At 52.8% G+C, this 5,025-nt stretch overlaps 1 long non-coding RNA gene across 1 annotated transcript; it reads right to left on the bottom strand.

Moving 5' to 3' along the window:
* Positions 1 to 1,500: 1,500 nt before the first annotated feature.
* On the bottom strand, positions 1,501 to 3,883 carry LOC104490163. The gene is made up of 2 exons (XR_727771.1): positions 3,788 to 3,883; positions 1,501 to 2,358 (listed from the first exon to the last, which is right to left on the bottom strand). It is a non-coding gene; the product is annotated as an uncharacterized LOC104490163 (long non-coding RNA).
* Positions 3,884 to 5,025: the final 1,142 nt, after the last annotated feature.

Raw genomic sequence — 5,025 nt, 5'->3', positions numbered from 1 at the left:
CTCGTCCCTGCTCCCTCCGCTGCCTCCGGCCGCTGCCAACGCCAAGCCCCAGCCAGACCCCCCATACAGGGCATTCCCAGTGTCCCACTCCTGGGGCATTCCCCGGAACCGCTGCAGGAGGAGCTGGCTGTGAGCTCTGCGAGGACTCCAACCCGCCCTCCCCCAGCTCCTCGACGCGAGGAGCTGCTGACCCCACCGCACGCAGGCGGGACTCTGCCATCACCAACACGCACCTGCTGCCTGGGGCACAGGGCTCCTGCAGGAGCGTCGCGCCGCAGGGCAGCGCCGTGAGCCGAAGGCAAGTCACGGTTCAAGCTTAACTCAAAAGCAGCCACCAGCGGAGGCTCTAGCTTTGACCACGCGGCGCTCCAGTGACAGGCCACACGCTCCCTTCAACCAGCCAAGACACCACCACCCTGCGGCAGAACCTGTTCAAGATGAGCCAGGCAGGACGCTGGCTCCCCCATCCCCTGCATGCGTCACCCCACACCATCACCCGGCCAGGAAATGGCCACGCACTCCCTCATGCTGCGGGAGCGGCCGTCTTTGTGCCCGCTGGAGAGGTCCCCGCGTCCCGCCTTGCCTTCAACTCCTGCACTAGGAGGAAATGGCCACGCACTCCCTCATGCTGCGGGAGCGGCCGTCTTTGTGCCCGCTGGAGAGGTCCCCGCGTCCCGCCTTGCCTACAGCTCCTGCAAGAGGCCCCCAGGAAACCAGCTCACACACCCAGCCCACGGGGACACGCAGAGATGAGACAGGCGGGAGAGGTTTAGACCAAAAGCAGTGGACATTTATTCCTCGTTTTGTGCAAGAGTGTAAAGATGCATTTGAAAATGGGCGGGACAGACCCCCGTGGCCAGAGGGCTGGAGGCCGCGGCCTCTCCCTCGGTCGATGGCTTCGTTTACAATTCTACTAGGAGGAGATAAACTTGCAGACTCACCTACGGTCACAGCAACGACGCTGGCAATACACTTGATACAAAGAAAAGGTTCAAACTACATTTTTCCACTAGATTCAAGTGAAGACTTTGTTCAAAAAAAGACACATACAAGTACAATTGAAAACTGTATGAACATTTGCAAATGTTTAGTGCAAAGTAATTATGTAAAAGCTACATTTTATGAAAGTTTGTGCTGATGTGTTTGGTAGGTTTCGTTTCTGTTTTACCCTTTTACATCCATTATTTGAGTTACAGAAGGTTTCACTTACCTACAGTACATAGCATTGGGTTAGGTCCCGTGCAAGTGGGAATAATACCATTAGGCTTTGTCAAACGTCACCGGGATTCCCGCTCCGCCAGCTGCTGATTTGGTTTAACAGTCAAGTTCCTGGTCGCAGCACGGCCCCAGCACAGGGACGTGCTGATGTTTGTCTCATTCCAAACTGCTCCGGGACTTCCAAACGCAACCGCTCGGGAGTGCACAAGTTCCAGAGAAATCCACCATCAGTTTTAGCCTGGAACAAACTGCTCTGAAAATTAAAAGCCTATTCACACCGAGTTATAGGTAATGACTGTAGTAATCAGTTTATTACACAGATTAATCATTCTCGAACGTACAAGCTCCAGGGGAGCGGCTGGGTCTTTAAATATACACAAGTTGTCTGTCAAATGGATTTTCACCCTTACATCCAGAAAGACCTAAGCAGTTAAAAAAACTTAAGAAAAAGAAGAGCTATTAGCTAGGTATTAACTGAGAAACCACGTACAAACCAAAAGGAGGATGAAGGGAGGGAGAGAGTTGGAACAGATCGACATCACTTGATGCACTAATAGCTCCGATCCATTTAAATGGTGCCCGGTTAAACTCAGACCTTAAACACAGGATGTGGGTACAGGCTCTCATTGGTCGTAACATTTACCTAAGGTGTCGGTCCTTCAGAATAAAACGAGTACAGAAACAGCTTCGAGTTCTTCACCTCGCTTTTCATAACTGTTATGAGTTTAAAAGGATTCCACTCACAACCCTGCCTGCACCAGCAACACCGTCCCTAGAGACGCGAGACCCACCACGGCTCTCCCCACTTCAACCGACCAGGAATGCTTTTAGGCTCACAAAGTTATGACTGAAGAACCAGCTTTTCACACACACACTTCTCTGCTAGGAGTCAATGTTGGAACGGGGAAATACAGTATTTCTAGGTTGTTGTTCCGAGTATGTACAACACGCAGCACGGCTGTATCAGGTAAACATGTGCACAGGGGAAGATGAGGCGTGGGCTCATAGAAAGCAGTCAAATGGAAATCAAAAGGACTTTCTCTTTCAGAGTTCCCCTATCTTTATTTGTAGAGGTTATCCGATAATTTCTTTAATTACATCGCGTACTTCTGAGTCCATTCCCGAGCTATTCTGTTGTACCTGTATGTATAAAAAGAGGATTTACTCAATACCACGCCGGAACAGGACGCGACGCAGCAGCCCGGTCCACACACGGCACCGCCTCGCACCCTCTCCAGCGGTTTGTACAACCTAAGGGCCAATGGGAGCACCCAGCCAGCAGAACGCCCACAGCCCTTCACGGAACACAAACAGCTGGTCGTTTACAGCAAGAATACGAGATCTTCGTGATGCGACTGAGGGGCAAGTCAGTGCCACACCTCCCACTGCTGCACCCCTGGGGGAACTATCGCGGCAGGTTTAATTTCAGTATTCTGGAAAGAAGGGGTTAACGTGTCCCTCCCACCTCTCTTCCTCTTCCCTGAGGACCCTGAGCCTGGTGCCCAGGTCTCTCCTAGGGCTCATTTCTGGCTCCTTCTGTCACTATTGGGACACGCCACCAGGTTGTTTTGGTGTTATTCTGACGGCTCCGTTTCCCAAGCACCCACGTACCCTTCAAACCTCTGCTCAGGGACTGCTCCAGCACCTCCTTCAAGCACAAAATTTCTGGTTTTGGAAAAACTAGGGAAGGGTCCTGCATGTGTTGTGCAGCCACTGTTATCTAGCTCCCCAAACACACAGTCACTCCTGCAGCTCCTGCTAAAACCCAGACCCACAAACCGCTCGCGCGCTGCTGCAAGCAGACTTGTGGACCACTGTCCCAGTCTCGTTCTCTGCAGATGACCACATAGCTTCAAAAATTAACGCTACTGATCAACCTGGAAGGGGACAGCGAGGCAGAGGGCGTTTACAGCAGTCGTTACGCCGTTGCTTTGAGCGCTCTTTAGCACTGGGGCTCGCTCCCTTCCTGCTGCTCACAGCAGCGGAGCCTGGAGTCCTCCCACCCCAGCTCACCCCCTCTTGTTCGTCCCTGGTGCTGCCAAGCGAAGGTACACCAGGGCGGGTTGGTATTCCTCCGCTGGCTGGATGCCATCGCCCATGGCTGGTGCGGAAACGCTCTCCCACTGGAGGGACTTGCTCTCCCTCTGCCGGCCATGGAGGATCAGAGCAGGCAGCGGAGGCTGCAGGAAGCTGCTGCCATTAACTCCGAGCTCCCTGTCACTCTGATTTGCATTGTTCACTTCCCACCTTCATTTTATCAGGCAAACCTGTAATTAGCAGCTACGCCACCAACGAAAGACCATTCTGCAGAACAGAACCACAGACCAACGAGGCCTCAACACCCTCCCCTTTTCCTGGCATCTGTGTTTTTTCCAGTGCCTTTAAGATGGTGGTACCACAGAGCCCAGGAAAGCCAAATCAACCTCTAAACCCCACAGTGGAAGTGAAAAAGGCAAATCAAAGTTCACGCTCTTTTCCAAGAAGCGGGTCCCTTCAGATCCCCTCTACTATTCAAGTGTGGACTCTGCTCCATCACAAACATCACGCGGGTTTGGGCTTCCATACTCACTTTTCTCTATCTGTTTTGTAGATCCGTGCAATCTCAGGCACTAAAGGATCGTCTGGGTTGGGATCACACAACAGAGAACAGATGGACAAAAGGACTAGGGAGAGAAAAAAGGACATCAAGTTAAAGCAGGGCTGAAGACTCCTCTGAAAACGTCCTTGCTTCTGCCCTTGGAGTTGAGCTCTTTCCTAACCCAGGCCACCCCAGGGTTCCTCAGGCGCAGCAGCACCAACATCGGACAGCAGCCAGGTCCCACTGCCACAAGGGAATCACGAGCTGCTCCCCGCTACAAAAGAACCATTTAGCAGGTGAGTGCTGGGCTTGCAGAGTGCCAAGAGGCTTCACCCAACGATGTTCTGAGCACAAGGCGGGTTGAGGTGGATGAGCTGTCGAAGAGCATTCAGAACGAATCCAGAAAAGCGGGGCTTTCTGCACTGGTACCACACAGAGCCCCCAGCTCTGACGCTTCACGATAAATACACCCTGCACGTCCCCCAGAGCCCACAGCTCGACTTCGGGGGTTTTAACGTTGGTTAAAACCAGAGGCTCCAGAGACAAAGACAAGGGGAAACCAGGCCTGATGTTCACTGGAACCACAGAGGTTTTGAAGTGGGCCACAAATGGAAGCTTCACCAGGTCCTGCCTGCGCTGGGTGCTCAGTGACGAGAGCACCAAGAACCCAGAAACCCGCTGAGTCCAGTTTTCCTCCATGGTCCTGCAGATGCTTTGCTAAGGAGTTATCAACTGCAAGTGAGAAACTGCTGGAACAAGTTTAGTCACAAGTTCGCCTCGGTTTAACCGAACGTATTTCTCGTGCCAAGATGCAAAACAACCTGCACCTCCTCCTCTTGATTTTCTATTGAATTACTCACTGCCCTCATGACACGGGGGCTGTTTATTCGAGTACCTCTCAGAAAACAGCTTCAGAGCGTGAAGGCTTTCACCCTGTGCTGGAGGCAGAAGACGCCGTCAGTCCTGCCCTGCTGTCCTTGTGCAGGGAGCTCAGCACGTTTAGTACCTGCAGCACTTCCCAGCGGCCTCAGCACCGGGGTTTTCCCCCCACGGCCAAGCAGAACTTGAGGTTCCCAGTACTGACCATCTCTGCCACCTCCTGCCCAGCTGGAGCTGCCCAGTTGAGCTGTCAAACTGTCCTTTCTCCTGTTGTCTTCCTGTAACTCACTTCTCTGTGGCTGTCAAGTCTCCACTGCTCTGGTCACTGAAGGTTCCTCGGCTGGTAGGAC

Source organism: Buceros rhinoceros, unplaced genomic scaffold (assembly GCF_000710305.1).
Source record: "Buceros rhinoceros silvestris isolate BGI_N320 unplaced genomic scaffold, ASM71030v1 scaffold12223, whole genome shotgun sequence".
Taxonomy (NCBI): Eukaryota; Metazoa; Chordata; class Aves; order Bucerotiformes; family Bucerotidae; genus Buceros; species Buceros rhinoceros.
Note: the sequence above shows the minus strand (reverse complement) of the source record. Positions and strands in the feature narration are given on the sequence as shown.